The sequence below is a fragment of the Crocodylus porosus genome, unplaced genomic scaffold (genome assembly GCF_001723895.1).
Source record: "Crocodylus porosus isolate Cpor-Errol unplaced genomic scaffold, CroPor_comp1, whole genome shotgun sequence".
In the NCBI taxonomy this organism is placed as follows: Eukaryota; Metazoa; Chordata; order Crocodylia; family Crocodylidae; genus Crocodylus; species Crocodylus porosus.
Genome location: NW_017728915.1, coordinates 14,821,254 through 14,838,761, shown reverse-complemented (window position 1 = coordinate 14,838,761; position 17,508 = coordinate 14,821,254). Strand labels below are relative to the sequence as shown.

The window sequence follows — 17,508 nt, the reverse complement described above, 5'->3', positions numbered from 1 at the left end:
CTTCATGTAGGTGACACAGACAGAGTGATACCATCCTTCAAGTAAAAGGAAAAAAATGACTTCCCTGCAAGATGTGATTGCATTTCCAATTAGATTAAATGATCAATCATGAAGTTTTACTAACTTGCTTTGTAAGTATCACGATGCCATGAAGCTAATTCCTATTCAGTGTAGATATCTCATATTTTTCATATTTCATACTGAATATCCTGTTGGCATTGGGATCTGTAGTTGTTGTAAGGACTCAGTCAAAAACGAAAAGTGCCTTGTGCACTGCGTATTCCAGGTACAAAATAAATCTAAAGCTTTCCTCCTCAATTTCTTTTTCCTTTCCTTTGCCTACAGCTACTTTACCCCATGACTTGATTGCCAACAGGGTTGGGATGTGCTCAGAACCATTCACATGCAACAAATGTTCAGTGGATGTCACTGCATGTTCTAGTGGACAGATGTCCAAACAAACCATTAACAGTATCAATTGGCAATAACTGCCCTGTTTGGCAAAGTAGGCAAGGAAGCTAAGATCCATGCAGACATGAAGACTAAGTTAACTACTGAGTCCTACTAATGGTCTCTTCATATCAGAGGGAAGGCAGAATAACCAGTTGGAATAAGGAATTTTGTCTTGACCTTGTCCATATTGCACCTCTTCTGTGAATGATTTTGGAGATTTCTGTGTGTAGGCTGTTGATCCAGCACCTTTCACATATGCATATGTATACACACAGGCAGGTTTATGGGAAAGTTGATCATTTCCCATCCCTTTTAGCCAAATTAAGGAATACTTAAGTTTAGGATTCTGGAAAGGTTTTGGCTGGGTTTTTTAAAAATAATTCTAACAGTGTTTATATGAGGGTGATTCTGCTACTAAATTATTTGCAAATGTTTCTCTTTTGGGGGGAGATTTGGAGCCAATTTGTAATAAGCAAGAGCAGATTGACCCAGATTAAAAGATACAATTATTCTGTCTGAACAGTAAACCTAAAAAGTACTACTTACAACAAGTTATTGTTTTATGACAAAAGGAGACATCCTGGCAGAACAATAAAGTCAGTGCCACAGATAACAACCTTGCAATTTACTCAAACACTGTGGAGAATTCATTTCAGAGATATAACAGCCCCTCAAAAAGCGAAGGATATTAAAATATTACCATGATAAAGTTAAGCCAACACACGGAGTACATATAGATTTGTTTTATATAATGTGCATACATATATACACATACCTAAAAGAGTGTGCCTCTATTTTACATAAAGGACTCTTTATATCACTATAGTGATGAAATTTTGGGCCATTAAAACAATGGAAACATTTCCATTAACTTCTGTGGGGCTGAGATTTCCCATGAAAGCATTCAGAGTCTTTAGAGCAGGCATACATTTCATTTACTTGTTTTAAGTCTCTTTTAAACTGGCCATGTAACATAAAGTTGCTTTTGAGTAATTAGGAATTGGTTCCTTTCTACATTATGTAAAAATATATAACCTAATATAGCATTTATGTGTGTGTGTGTATTTACATCTACACATATAAGCATTTTATACACACACACACACGTATGTAGGCATGTCTATATCAGTATCTATAAATTGCTAAATTACAAGCTTTTTGAGCTGGAAAGCACATCTTTTTAAAAGATTTTAAAGCACTGAGTTCCCTGTTGGTTTTCATAAAAATCATTTCTTCTGTGTGCCTGTGTGATGCCACAAGGAGGGAGTGAGAACAAGCAAGCAAATGCACACAGGCAGATCCAGAATTTTATAAACAATAATTTCTAAGCAAACAGGATGAAAACAAGTGATAAAAATTTAGTATTTCTGTATGATAGATTTTCTTTGTATTTAATGTTAATTGTAAAAAGTAAATGCATTTGAAATATTACGTTCTAAATGTATACTTCTGGCATATCCATATGACATCTGTGCTACCTACTTCCTTACATTTCCAGTCCTGGTATCACTGCCCTGTAAAGTCTTTAGGTCAAGCATATGCTTAAAATTCCTTGCGGCCTTTGTGTATTGTTACCCGATTCATAAAACTTTTGCACAGGCAGTGCATCCACACCACACTGTCATCCTAGAGATAAGGTGCCCATGAAGCACTTATAGGGACCTGCCTAACTAGCAGTGGCTGCATCTGGATTTTACTGACCAGGCCTAGTGCTGGCCAACATTTTTACAGTGGAGAACAGAGGCCACATGCCTCTGGCCAAGGGGCCCTGGAAGTCCCACCCTTCCCTGGAGACTGACAGATGGCCAGCTGTCAATATCTAGGGAGGGAGAGGACTTCCGGGGCCCCTCAGCCAATCAGAGGTGTGGGTGATTGCTGTGCTTCACCATGAAAATGTCGTCCCCCCGCTTTCCTCCCCCCACTGGTGCTTCAGGGTGCCAGGGCTTCCTGCCTTGGTTTGCAGCTCCCGTCTCCCCACCACAACTGCTTGCTGGCTGTTTTCCCACTTTTTTGTGGGAACCAGGCTTTTTCATGGGGGACCTATCAAATTTGTGGTTTTCATGAAATTTACAAAATCACAAATTTGGTAGGTCCTTAAGCATTTGGGATGTTTTGCTATTCAGGTCAGATGTCCCATCATGCCCTGTTCTGTTGCTATAGCTGTCTGTATTATGGGATTTTTCACACTGTGCACTGGGGGAGACCTACCGAAATGTAACAATTCTGGTGTCAGATTACCTACTCAGGATGCCTCTTTTTCCTCCTATCATCTATCCATTTTTGTGAGCCAGAAACATTTTCAAACAACTGCTAAGTAGCACAGAAACACTGGCAAGTGCTGTAATATAAACCAGGCTCCTGAAAACATATCTGAAGTTATACAATGACATTAACCATGCTGATAAGGGCACCCAAAGAGGTGGAGGTTAAAATCAAGGAGGCATCTGTCTTAGATATATTTCTGAAATGGCTTTGCTTAGTGCATGGCAGCTTTGGGGTCCAGCCACCTTGTACTGGAGAGTTCTGCAGACCTGGAATAATCAGAAATGGCAGATATTGCTCTGGAGCTATAGTGATGGTGGGAGTTTTCTCTCAGCTCAGAGAAGCATGTGGCCATCATCATCTGGAACCTCACCAACCTGACTGTTACTAGTTAACAGCTAATTAGCTAAAGATTGGTATATCAACTGTTGATCTTGTTTTAACAGAAATGTGCACTCTTCCCAAGAAGGGATTGGTATGATGGGTATAAGACTGGGCAACACACAGGAGAATATTAATGGGCTTGCACTGCTGGGATTCCTGAATTGTATTAAAGCCATTTGATTGGGCACATGTGCTTTGTTTCTCCATATCCACTATCCTGTCTGATAATATCACTGTAGAAGTGACTGCCTTTTTGCGTTGTGTTTATTCAGTGCTTAGCACAAAGATGGCCAGGCTGCAGCTATGAATCCTAGACATTATTGTACAACAAATACTACTATGACATGCCTTACATTAATCCTCAGAGTCCATCAATAGAAGGCTATTTTTCCACAGTGCTACACACTGAAAACGCACTATTATTAATACAGAATTCTCTAGGAAGACCTGTAATGCTAGGTCTTAAAAAACTCTTGGCTGTTTTCTGCAGGGGAGATTACAATTTTTGGCCCCTCGGTTTCTATGGGTACTGATGGTAGTGTCATTCTTCCAGTCATTCTCACCTTCTTGTTGCCATAGGAAAAAGGCACTGTTTTAACTCTATCTGGGTAGTTTCAGAATGATATTTGAATGACTGAAAGGGAGACAAAGAAGCCAGAACTTGAGGCTAGAGGCTGATCTGCCTCTTATGGTAGCTGTTTATGTGCTGTTCACAATTGAAAGTCATTGTGAGAATAAGAGAGAAGGCTTTACAGCAGGTGGGAGCTGAACATATAATTTGAACAACCATTAGGAGACGTCTAGGACGCAACTACTCAAGGCCGCAGAAGAGACAGTGACCCAGGAGCCAGAGAACAGGGGCTGCAAACAGGGTAAGCAGTTTGCAGGCAGTTTTCTGGGAGCAAGAGGAGGAGGGGGCAGAGAAGCCAGGGACCAGGCACCAGATTCTGCCCAGGGAAGGTAAGTGATCCAAAGCTGCCCGTGTCTTTGGCTTGCTGAGTGTTTTTTTGGTGGGCTGTGTGCTCTGAGAAGCTGGGAATGTTGCTAACTGAGTGATAGCTGATTGATGAGTGATTGCTGCCTGGGCTTGACAGAAGCCCTAATGAGAAGATGGAGCCAGTCCAGGCCTGTAAGCATATAAAAGGGGACTCCCTGAATGACCACGGAACCAGCGGCCAAGAAGCCCGTAAACAGGGGCTGCAAAGAGGGTAAGCAGTTTGCAGGTCAGTTTGCACCCATCCCACACCCTTTTTCAGGGGAGAGCCTTTCATCTTGGTGTGTGGAAGCAGGGAAGAAAGAAAGAAGGAACCTTTTGGGGCCAACAAGCAGTAAACAGGCCAGCTTCCAGGTGAATTCACTAGGGAAGGTGTGCTTGGAAGAAGGGCAGTAAGAGAGAGAAGGCTGATTAAGAGACCAAGGGAAGTGGCTGGAGGACGTTGCATTGCCAGAGACACTTCCTCTGCTTGTATCTGTGAGGTTTCTGTCCAGGCAGGACCACTTACCAACTAGACTTCCACTCAGGTCCAGGTTTGGTGCTGTGGAGAATGTGGATTGCAGGTTCCTTCCGGTAAGGGCCAGGTATTAGTGGTGCCTCCTCGTGAGGTCTCTCAGGAAACAGGCAAGAGAGCTACTGAAGGGGGTGATGAGGCTCTGAAGCATCCTCTGCCATGAGGAGTTCATCAATTTGATGCTGGAAGAGACCCCCAGGACTGGGGAGGAAAAACTTCCAGGGCCAGTGCTAGAGAAGGGAGAGGACATAGATTCCCAGGGGGGTGGAAACTAGAAGCTTGTGACCTCTGCCAGCAAGCAGAAATCTTCACCTCCACCTGCAGTTCAACTGGAGAACAGATATGAGGCAACAGAGGCAGGAGGAACACTTTTTATTGGTGGAGGAGGAGAGGCAAGGCCTCACCAAGGTGGGAAGAATTGTGACAACTGCCACCAAGATGAAGCAACAGGTGGTGATGGTTGGAGACTCACTTTTGCAGGGGACAGAGGAAGCCATCTGCTGACCTGACTTGTTGTCTCAGGAAGTGTGTTGCTTGCCCAGAGCCTGGATTGGAAATGTAACAGAATGATTACCAAGACTCATCCAGCCCTCTAATTACAACCCATACTGCACTTCCATGTGGGTACCAATGATATGTCCAGTGGGATGGAGACCAAAGCCCTGACGTAAGTGGGGAAGCGGGAGAGCTGGAGGAAGAACAAGCAGGACAGGGCAATGGGGGAGGTGTTCTCATACTTCCTGAGAAATTGGGACAATCAACTAGTTATCTTGGGTAACTATATATGAATGCATGAAGGCTGGGAAATGAGCAGGAAGAACTGGAAGTCCTTGCACAGTTATAGAACTATGATGTGATTGGAAAAACAGTGACTTGGGGATAGCTTGCATGACAGGAGCACTGTCGTAAATGGGTACAAACAACTCAGAAAGGACAGGCAGGGGAGAAGAGGAGATGGAGTTGCACTTGATGTAAAAGAACCATATAGTTTCATAATGCTTAGGGTTGGAAGGGACCTAAACAGATCATCAGGTCTGACCCTCTGGCCCGGGCAGGAATGGGTGCTGCAGTTATATCATCCCAGCCAAATATCTGTCCAGTCTCCTCTTGAAGACCCCCAAGGTAGGATAGAGTACCACCTCCCTTGGGAGCTCATTCCAGATCCTGGCAGCCCTAACTGTAAAATAATGTCTCCTGATGTCCAGGCTGAACTTTCTCTAACAATTTGTGGCTATTCCTAGTAACCTTGGGTGATGCCCGAGGGAGCAGAGCCTCCCCCCAGTTCTCGCTGGTTCCCCCTGGTGGATTTATAAATAGCCACCAGATCCCCTCTCAGCCTTCTCTTGTGGAGGCTTTAGCCTCTCCTCATAGGGCCTGCCCCACTGCCCCTTGACCATACAAGTGGCCCTCCTCTGGACCCTCTCAATGCTAGCCACATCCCTCTTGAAGTGCGGCGCCCAGAACTGGATGCAGTACTCCAACTGCAGCCTGACCAATGACACATAGCACGGAAGGATCACCTCCCTAGACTCGCTTGTGATGCATTTGTAGATGCACAACAAAGTGCGGTTAGCCTTACTGACCATTTCCTTGCATTGGCAGCTCATGTCCATCCTGGAGACAACAATGACTCCAAGATCCCTTTCTGCCACTGTGTTGACAAGAAGGGTGTTTCCCGGCCTATAGGTGTATTGCTGGTTCCTTCTCCCTAGATGCAGTACCTTGCACTTGCCTGCAATTAATTCCATCCTATTCTCACCCACCCACCTCTAACCTGTCTAGAGCTAGCTGGATTCTGTCCTTCCCCTCCAGCGTGCCTACCTTGCCCCACAACTTGGTGTCATCAGTGAATCTGGATAGCATGAATTCCACACCCACATCCAGATTGCTGATAAAGATGTTGAACAGTACAGGCCCCAGGACTGAGCCCTGGGGGACTCCACTGCCCACATCCCTCCAGGTCGAAAATGACCCATCTACCACCACCCTCTGGGTGCAACCATCTAGCTATTTTGCCACCCATCTGACTATGTAGGCATCAATGCAGCAGTCACCAAGTTTTGTTTTTTAAGAGAATGTGGTGGAAAACCATGTTAAAGTCCAGGAATACTACATGCACCCCGACACCCTCATCCAGGGACTTTGCGACCTGATCATAAAAAGAAACCAGGTTAGTCAGGCAGGACCTGCCCTCAATGAACTCATGTTGGTTGCCTCTGAGCATTACCTCCCCTGATGGGCCCTTGGAGATGTGCTCCTTTATAATTTTCTCAAAGGTCTTCCCAAGGACCAAGGTAAGACTGACTGGCCTGTAATTGCCGGGGTCCTTCTTTCTCCCCTTCTTATAAATGGGGACCACATTAGACCTTTTCCATTCCTCTGGTACATGGCCAGTGCCCTACAAGCACTCAGAGCTGTATCAGGCACCCACTATGACCCCCACCAATTCCCTCAGCACCCTCGGGTGAAGAGCATCGGGACCTACTGATTTAAACACATCCAGCCCCTCCAAAAGTTCCCTACCAAGTTGTCCCTGACCCTAGGCATGGTGGTGCCTCCCCTGGGTCTGTTTGCAGTTCTAGTTGGGGAAATGTCTCAGTCCCTGTTCAGGAATATGGAAGCAAAGAATTCATTAAAGAGGTCAGCTTTTTTGTTTGCCACAGTCACCAGATTGCCAAGCCTATCCTGTAGGGGTCCCACATTACCCAGTGCCATCTTCTTACTTCTTACATATTTGAAAAAGGACTTTTTATTATCCTTAATTCTGGTCATTAGCCCTAGCTCCATCTCAGCCTTGGCCTTCCTAACAGCCTCCCTGCAGTCCCGAGCAACAGAGGTGTAATCCTTCTTGGTGATAGCCCCTTGCTTCCACTGTTTGTACACCACCTTTTTTTTCCCCCTCAGGCATCCCTGGATGCCTTTTCTGAGCCATGGAGGCTTCTTAGCACTCCTGCCCCCCTTGGTGTGCACTGGGACTAACTAATGGGCAGGATCCCCATGGCCAGGGTCAGGGAACTCATGGCCAATCTGAAAGGGAAAGGAGTCCAGGAGAGCTGGCTGTACTTTAAAGAATCCTGAATGAGAGGACAAGAACAAACCATGCCGATGCACAGGAAGACTAGCAAGCATGGCAGAAGACCAGCTTGGTTTAGCAGGGAACCCTATAAGAAGTAGAAACTTGGACAAATAACTAGGGAGGAGTATAAAATCATTGCTCAAGCATGCAGGGATAAAGTCAGAAAGGCCAAAGTACAGTTGGAGTTGCAGCTGGCAAGGGATATGAAGGGTAACAAGAAGGGTTTCTACAAGTATGCTGGTAGCAAGAGGAGGATCAGGAAAAGTGTGGGTCCCTTACTGAATGGTGAGGCAATCTTGTGAGAGAAGATGTAGAAAAGGCTCCAGTGCACAATGCCTGTTTTGCCTCAGTTTTCACAGCCAAGGTCAGCTCCCAGACTACTGCACCGGGCAGCACAGTTTGGGAAGGAGGTGTGCAGCCTTCAGTGCTGAAAGAACAAGTTAGGGACTGATTAGAAAGCTGGATGTGTACAAGTCCATGGGGCTGAATGGGATGCTGAGGTAGTTGGCTGATGTGATTGCAGATCCATTGGCCATCATCTTTGAAAACTCACGGTGATCAGGAGAGGTCCTGGATGATTGGAGAATTGCAAACATAGTGCCCATATTTTATAAAGGGGAAAAAAGTAGGATCCAGAGAACAACAGACTAGTCAATCTCATCTCAGTCCCTTGGAGGAGCAGAAGGTGATTGGTTACATTCAGTATTGATTTCCCAAGGGTAAGTCAACCTGATTGCCTTCTATGACAAGGTGACTGGCTCCGTGGATGCAGGGAGACCAGTGGATATGGTATACCTTGATTTGGAGCAAGGCTTTTGATACAGTTTCCCACAGCATTCTCACAGGCAACCTAAGGAAGTATGGGCTGGATGAATGGACTGTAAGGTGGTTAGAAACTGGCTGAAGTATTGTGCTCAGGGGGTTGAAATCAACGGCTCGATGTCTAGTTGGCAGCTGGTATCAAGTAGAGTGTCCCAGGGGTAAGTCCTGGGGCCAGTTTTTTTTTCCAATGTCTTCATTAATGACCTGGAAGATGGCACAGAGTGCACCCTCAGCAAGTTTGCAGATGACACCAAGCTGGGGGAAGTAGTAGATATGCTGGAGGGTAGGGCTAGGATTCAGAGTGTCTTAGACAAACTGGAAGATTGGGCCAAAAGAAATCTCATGAGGTTCAACAAAGACAAGAAAAAAGCCCTGCACTTAGGACGGAACAATCCCATGCACCAGTACATTTTGGGGGCTGACTGGCTGGGCAGCAGCTCTGCAGAAAAGGACCTGGGAGTTGCAGAGGACAATGAACTGAATATAAGCCAACAGCATGTCTTTGTTGCAAAGAAGGCTAATGGCATACTGGGCTGCATTGGTAGGTATGTTGCCAGCAGGTCAACAGAAGTGATTATTCCTCTCTATTCAGCACTGGTAAGGCTACATCTGGAGTACTGTGTTTGGTTTTGGGGCTGCCACTACAGAAAGGATGTGGGCAAATTGGAGTGTCCAGAGGAGGGCAACAAAAATGGTGAGGAGCCTGGGGAATATGACTTATGAGGAAAAACTGAGGGAACTGGGCTTATTTAGTCTAGAGAAGACTGAGGGGTGACTTAATGGCAGCCTTCAATTACCTGAAGTAGTGTTTGAAAGAGGATGAAGCTAAACTGTTCTCAGTGGTGGCAGATGACAGAACAAGGAGCAATGGTCTCAAGTTGCAGCAAGAGACATTTAGGTATTAGGCATTAGACTCCTCTCTCATTTAGAATATTAGGAAGACTTCTCTCACTAGGGGGGTAGTAAAATGTTGGAACAGGTTACCCAGAGAGGTTGTGAAATCTCCATCCTTGGAGATTTTTAAGACTCAGCTAGACAAAGCTTTGGCTGGGATGATCTAGTTGGGGATGACTCTGCTTTGAGCAGGGGGTTGGACTAGATGATCTCCTGTGGTCCCTTCCAACCCTAATTTTCTATGATTCTGTGAAGAGCAAGAGATACATTGTGCATCTACTTTGAATGTAGGAGCCATTTGTAAAGCATGTTTGTGCACACCATTCTTGTATGCCTTCTTCATATGTATATGTAGTTCTGTAAGGAATTTACCCTGCTTCATGTATCCCTTTCAGCAGGGTTTTTACTATGGCACATTTTTAGATTTAATTAGAATGCATGTGTGGATTTTACTCTGGGAGATTCTGGTCATTTCAAAGGCTTGTGCCCAACTCAAACTATGAAGGTAAAGACTTCTTCAATGATTTTTTTAACAAATAACAGTGAATAACTACTGAATATGAAGAAAAGAAATAAAATGATTGAATGTACAGAATGCTGCACAAAGTTAAAAGCTATTAAAGAACGCAAACAGGCAAATCTGCACAAACATACTGGGTTGTCTGTCTCTCTCTCTCTCTTCCTCTTTCTCCTACTGATGCCATGGGAAATAGAGAAAAAAGAACAGCTTATTGTCCAAGATGTTGCCTCTATGTCAGCAGTGAGGGGGTACTCGGTGCAGCCGGGGGAGCAGGCAGGGGATGGGGCCTGGCGGGGGTTCCCCATGTCCCCCCAGCCCCTACTTACTGTCATGGAGTCCAGGTCTATCTCCCTGCAGTGGTGAGCAGGGAGGGACTGCCTGAATCTCCAAATCTCTCTTAAGCTCTCCAAATCTTTTTTGAATTGATTCGGGGAGCTTCAAATTGATTTGGACCTTATTATTGGTCTCCCCAGGGGCGACACATAGGGGGTATATGTGGATGCATGTGCACCCCCTCTGCATGGCGGTGTACTCCTGCAAAAAGGCATTTGTGAGCAGTCCATGATTGTCCCTTGTCAACGCCAGTGCCAGTGGGTGGTTGCTGCTTGCCACCCTGCACCTTTGCCACTGACAGTGCTGGCGGTGTCTGTGGGAGCCCCCAGCCGCCGGAGATATATGTCATTCATGGGTCTCCCGATTCAATTTGGAGTCAGAGATTCAGCCGCTGAATTAGGCCGAATCTCCTCCAGATCGAATCAGCATCTGAAGCTCCACACTGCCCTAGTAGACATGTGACAGGACACAGGGACTGGGGGGCTGAGACTTGTGACAACCTATAGAAAGGGCTAATGAGCTGCAGACTATATTAGTAATTAATTGTCTGTGTGTTTCTGCAGATATAGTCCTTTATTTAGAGGATGTTACCTTGAGGTACATACCCAAAAGGCATAGAAGGGTAAAAGAGACAATTAGCAAATTGGGACTATATGCTACACTGCTGTTTGCCAGGGCAGTGCTTGGCACGATGCAAAAGGGAACCGCAAGTAATAAGGGTAGTGGAAGAGAGCTGCAGTGTTATGAAATCTCCTTGCCAAAATAAAGCACTAGGTTTGGCTTCAGTTCTCTTTATTAAAACCCTGAGAATAAGCTAAAAATGCACTGCAAAATAAATAAAATTCTGCAGTGAAGGAAGGGGGAATAGTTTTAAAGGTATTTAAATTGATTTTGGAAATGTCTCAGTAGCATGAGCTGGAAATATAACTTATAATACCTCATATTGGCTTGAAGCTGAGGACATTAATGAACTATGGTCCAGAAAGAAACAGTGTTCTAAGTTCCTTTCCTCTCCAGTACCTGCATTTACAATAAAAGTTCCTTTACTTCAAGCCGTCTTTCTGTTAACCCAGGTGCTGCTGCATTGTGGATGTATATATACATGGTGGGTTTGACAGGGTGGGAGAGAAAACAGTGTTGGATGGGTGCAATAGAAGGTGCAAGCTTAAGTAGTAGCTGACTTATTTTGAGGGGGAAAAAAGACAGACTTCGTTCACTTCCTGGCAGGATGCCCTTCTGATCAAGATAAGGACTGGGGGGTTTAAAAGCCCAGGAGGATGAAGCCAACATGATGGCACTCTCATTGTTTAAATCCCCCTATACACTGGGCATGTGTACATGTGTGCATTAGCCCAATATAAGGCTCATTAAGGGTATGTGTGCACCCTTAATGCATCTTAAATTGGCTATTTTTAGGACATTCAAGCCTAAAATAGGTATCAAATTTATGCACGAATAGCTAAGTCGCATTAGCAAATGTGTAGATGTGCTAATGCACATTAATGCAATGCGTGTCCATTGACTTGGGACTCACTTTAGGCCTTGGCCCACTGACTTGGGACTAACATGTAGACATGTGCCTAAATCACCTTAATTCACATTAGGCTAATGTACATTAAGCTTAGGTGCGTGTAAAAGCACATGTAGACACAGTCACTGCATGGTAACATTTCATACAATACTTACTTGGGAAACTGTTTCTCCCAGTTTAGTTCACTTGATCAATGGCAGTGATTTGGGTGGGTCTTCACGTTCCAGCACTGCCTCTCAGTTGAGGAGATCTTAGATTTCAGAATCTACCAGGGAACACACAAAACACAGTGATTGAGCTGTGAGCTCTCCAGCTGCTTATAGCAGTTGCAGACAGTGTGAGCTCTCCCTGAGGCCCTTTTATTGTGCTTAACATTCTTGTAGCCCAGCCAGAGCTCGTTTGCATTACTACGGGTCTGGCTAAAGTCCCGGTTATGAGTCTTAAACTGTGCTCATTGCGATACCCATTTGCAGGCCTGTACCATTCAGATGAGCCTCTACTCAGAAAAAGGAAGTCCAGGACCTCAGCAAGCAGTGGTATGAGGCACAATTACACAATAATCATGGTTCTGACAGCAAGGTGGACTCTCAATGCTTGCCCTTGGCTGCACACCTGTATTTAAAAGGGAAAGTGGCCCCTGGATAAAAGACCCTGAAGCAAGAGGTAACACTGGTAAACAGACATGCTGAGTTAACAAACAAACTTGCATAGGATAGCTGCAGGGAGGACTTGGCAGATATGCAACACCTGGTTTGTGATGGGACTGTTTTCACATATGCTTTGTTGCAGGTAAACGCTTCCAAATCTCAGCAGATCTGCTTCCAAAGTCAATTCAGTAATGCACATTAAAGTGCCACATGATTTGTCCAAAAAAGTCAATTTAACTTGGTTAAACTCAAAAATATAATGTTAAGTGTAAACAAGGCCTTATCTGAGTTTGGCGAAGGAATGGCTACTGCAGAGGGTTGAGCTCTGCTTCCCTTACTTACTCAGGAAATCACCATTTGACCATGAATTTTCCCAACTTATATGGAGCCACTGTAATTAAACATCTTCAACTGAGGAGAGCAAGACAAAAGACAACTGTCACAGTTACAGGCTACCTGCATTTCTGTCCCCTTTTTGAAAGGCTTACCATCCCCTGATGGCAACGTAGACAAGCTTAATTCTTTAAGCATTCAAGGTGGTGCCTCTGTCTCAGTTTGGTTTCCTTGAGTAACTACTAGGGTTTTCTTGAGAAATCATTCATTTTTAATTCTGTCACATTTCTTTTGAATTCATATATTCTTGGACATCTTCATGTCCTGGTTAAAGCCACTTTTGTAGGTTAGCTGAGGAGGAAGCAAAATCTTCAAAATTAATATTCCTGGCATTGTCCCTTAATAACCCTTAAGTGTTTGCTGAAGTGCTCCTTACGTTAAACAATTCTTTCCTCTTCTCTGCTTTCCTCCTCCAACACATCCTATTAAAGTAACCCAACATGTTCATACAATAAACATCCCAATAACCAAAACAACATTCAGTATTCATTCATTGTCACAGAGCACCTCTAGATCTGCCACAGCAGCTTTCCTGACTTGCACAAAAAATATTACAACAAAGACAAAATAAAATGAAAAATGATGAAAGAGAGACAGACAGACAGAGACAGAGAAAACCTGAAGGAGAAAAAGAAAACGCTTCTTAAAAATTCCACATAACAGTCTCTTAACTTTATCTAGTGCTTTACTAACTTTATATACTGTCTAAAAGAGGAACAATTTTTTTACCCACCAAACTGGGGTGGAATAATAGCAGTTGTTTAACAGCATACATCATCATGATGCAGTAGATTATAATAGGAACAGAAGTATAACCTGTCCTTGAAATTACAGGGGGTGGATGTCTGTAGATAGAATAGAATCAGAATTTACCTAGGATTCAAAGATAAACTCCCCTACTGCTGCAAAATTGTAGAAGGATATGTACTTGTGATAAATAGGCAGGAGCTCAGTTTTCATTTTAAAAAAGCAGCATGGAAAGCCAGCACCATGTCCTAGAAAGCAGGGGTGCTGGTTCAGTAAGGACTCAAATGAAATAGTATTAATTGAATCACCCAGCAAGTATTACAATTGCTACTGCTGTCTAGCACAGGAGAATTCTCCATTTGTTACTGATGCCCACATCTCCTTTTACCTGTTAACAGCTTGGCACAGGTGCCTTCTCTGCATCCACTCCTAACAATAGTCATCGTGCTGGGAAAATGCAACTATCCATAGAAAAGGTTCAATCTTGAAATTCAACTTTTTTTGTTTCTTGGTGGCCTCTAATTGCAAGCTTGAGGCAGCGCACAGTAATTATCAGTCTGCAAGCATGAAAAGGAGCAAATGCCAGTCAGACTATAAGGTTGCTTTGTGCACACAACGACATCTGAAGAACTCTTCCATGTCAGTGCTGGGCTGGTAGCTTGCTCCTTTAGTTTAACAGCAATGATTCAGCTGGTAACTGGATGAAAAATTGCAGCAGGTTTCCCTGTTATGATTCTTTCATGCATCTCTGTCAATGGCAGTTTACATTCTGGGATTGAGATAATTTGTTTCCTGTTTGCTCACAGCTTCAGGCTTTTCTTGTTTGCCACCGTGGATTTACAACCCTTCCCCCCAGCAAACCACATCTAAAAGGATGAAGGATTATAAGGCTTAATACTTTGCAGCTCGACAACTTGTAGCAGAAAGTTAAAACTACTGTAAAGGGATGATGACTAAATATTTCTAGGAAATCTGTGTGTGCGCACGCGCATCCACATGTGCAGAGAAAAGAACATCAGTTCTGCCTCTTCTTAACAGCAGCCTTTTAAATATTTGAAAATTGCTATATGTCCCCCTATTAAGGGGGAACATTCTTTTCCCAACACTAAACATACCTAGTTCTTTCAACCTTTCCTCACCCAGGCTGCACTCTAACCCCTTTATCATCTATGGGCACTTACAGAAGTTACATTTTTTGCACAATGAGTTCCCTGAAAGTGCTCTACAGTCATAATGTAACAAACATTCATGGCTGCAGAGCACTTTTAAAGTAGCTGATAGTGCAAAAATTTAACTCTTGTCTGATGAAGTATCAGACAGGGAAGCTCTAAGAGTACCTTAGGGAACCTGTGTACAGATTCCTTGCAAGGGTTAATTTCAAGTGATTGCACCTGTGTCCCTTGCAACTGTGTGGGGTGTGGGGTGTGGGGAGGCGGGGCAGGGCAGGATGGGTGCTCATGTGGATGAACAGCACCAGCCCAGCCCAACCCCCAGGCCTGTCATAGAGAGAAGACAGTCTCCTTCCTGGGCGGCAGGGGAAGGGAGGCCTTATGTTTGTTCCCATTGAATTTTATTATTGAATTTTACTAGATCCAGTATCTCCTGAACACCTGAAGTTTCAGAGGAAGGTGTGTTACTGGTTTAAGTATTTAGGCAAAACAAACAAAGCTGGGGTGGATGCAATTAAAAATTCAACAGGATTTTACAGAATATATATATTTTTTCATATTTGCTACTGCTAAGGCTATCTGTTTTAATCCCATTGGCCTCATCAGCATATTTTGAATGACTGACCCAAAGACAGTTGCATACGGAGACTGTTACAAATTATTTCCATATGAAGACAAAGAACCAGGTTTGCCAGTAGGCTCTGGCTCCTTTGCCTGGCTCTAGTGATGCAAAACATCTGTTAAACCATCTCAACCAGCCAGTTAAACCAGATTTCTGGCTGCTTTCTGTCACCAGAACAGTCCAAAGCAGCCAGAGTGTGTACCTGTGAATTTACCCTGAAGCATCTAAAAATAGGGGTGTTGCAGAAATACCTCCTTTTTCTCAGTGTTGTTACTTTGGGCATTGTAAGTTGCAAATCTGATGACCAGAGATTTTAAGAACAACTTAGACTGACTTTTGGGGATATTATTTGATCTTGGGACCAGACCCTAAATCAGGGCTGACTTTGAATGCCTGTTCTTTTTTTCCCAGACAAAGTTGGGGGGACAGGCTATAAATAGGTAAAGGCATCAATCTAAGAAAGGGATTTGGGCATAGTGAAAGAAGAGTACAAATGAAAACTAGGTCTAGAGAAAAGAAACAAAACTCTTTTTGAATGGAGCTGTGCCTTTAATGTTACTAGTTCAAGCACTAATAGACTATCTCCAGAAAGGCAGGAAAAGGATAACCTACTTCTGCGAAGTGAGCCAAGGCATAGTCTTCATGCAAAACTGACACTAAGTATTTTTACTCTTTACAAATAGTCATTATAATTGGGATTTTAAAATAATTCTTCTTAAAAGGGATTGCAGCTGTAATCAATTTGTGGAGTGCTGTTTTAATAAGAAGCTGCTCCAATAGGATTAACTATGAGACCCCAGATCTCTTTTCTCCAGTTCTTAAATTCCTATTTGAAACATTTAGATACCCCATAAATTACTTATTGGTCTTACAAGGTGTCATCAAGCTATGAAAATGGTGCTTGACAAGTTGAAAACCTTACCCATTTCCACCAATTTGTTAACAACCTGCCCCACATGGCCTGTAAGGTCTCACTTTTGCATTGTCCTATAGGGGCAAGAGTTATATTTTTACATTGTATCAAAAGGACCCAGGAAGGTCCTGAAGACATTACCCACCTAGTTTTCTTCAAGACTAATTTTTCCTGAATTCTCTACAGAGTTTTCCAGACACTGATTTATAGGTAGTATGAAGATAGGTAGTCACGGGGGATAGCATTTTACTCACAAGATTTATAACAAGCTGGCAAATGAAGGAACCAAGCAAGTACAGCATAAAAATATATTTGACCTTTGACTCTGAACTGAGAAAATGATCTCCTAAAATATAAATACTATGAAAGACAATGCAGAGTTAATCTAATACAGGCTTAGGCCAAGTGAAACCTTCCTGCCACCTTAGCAATCTTGCTCAATATTCCATGTACAAACTCATCGTGCTGCTCTGGGCAGGAAGTAATAGCTTGAAAAGTCTTGCTGAAAAGTAGGTATTTTTTTCACAGGGTACCTACAAAAATACCATTGGCAGTGTTGTAAACAAAGCCCCCAACGTATTTGTTTTTTAAGGTTCAAATCCAAAGATTCTCATATAGAGTAAGTTTATAAAAGTATAGATGTCCAAAGTCTACTAGTTACTTTTTACTGGAATCTGTGCAAACCATGGTAGAGACTGTTTCTTTAAACTGTAATTTTTACAACAAATAGGAATTTGTATCTTATGTAATATTAAAGGGTGGTCACAAGTGCTTGAAAATTGGACTTTGCTCAATACTTTCATGGCCACGGGAGTATGGCAGACAGAATGTCTTCTCATTGTTCAAGGGATCCAAACTTGGATTCCTTCTTCTAACCACAGGGCTTCTCTTTTAAAGTTTTGCCCAGTAAGTTCTCATACCTTCTCCTGCACCATTAATTGCCACTATCCTCCTAGACCCAGAGGTCATGATGACTAATTTGTCCAAGAATGTGTTTCTTTACAGGCACCATGTGATTATAAAATTCATCCATGGCTATCCACTGTGCAACTTGTCTTCCTACCATATCACAGTCCATCCTAACATATAATGCAAAGTAATTAAAGGAACTGGTTAAGCAAGGACTTCAAAGTCTGAAGTCCTGATTTATAGCATATATAGAGGTATGGTATAGCAGTAGCATATCAGTCAGCCTTTAGCTGCAATATAATAAAGCTGTCCAAGAGACTAAGCT

At 43.4% G+C, this 17,508-nt stretch overlaps 1 long non-coding RNA gene across 1 annotated transcript in view; it reads right to left on the bottom strand.

Annotated features, from left to right (window-relative positions):
- Positions 1 to 14,376, bottom strand: part of LOC109310525 — a 38,494-nt gene extending 24,118 nt beyond the window's left edge. The window contains exons 1-3 of the long non-coding RNA XR_002101237.1: positions 13,959 to 14,376; positions 12,919 to 13,114; positions 11,939 to 12,048 (exon numbers count right to left, since the gene is read on the bottom strand). This is a non-coding gene — a long non-coding RNA (uncharacterized LOC109310525). The remainder of the gene's footprint in view (positions 1 to 11,938; positions 12,049 to 12,918; positions 13,115 to 13,958) is intronic.
- Positions 14,377 to 17,508: the final 3,132 nt, after the last annotated feature.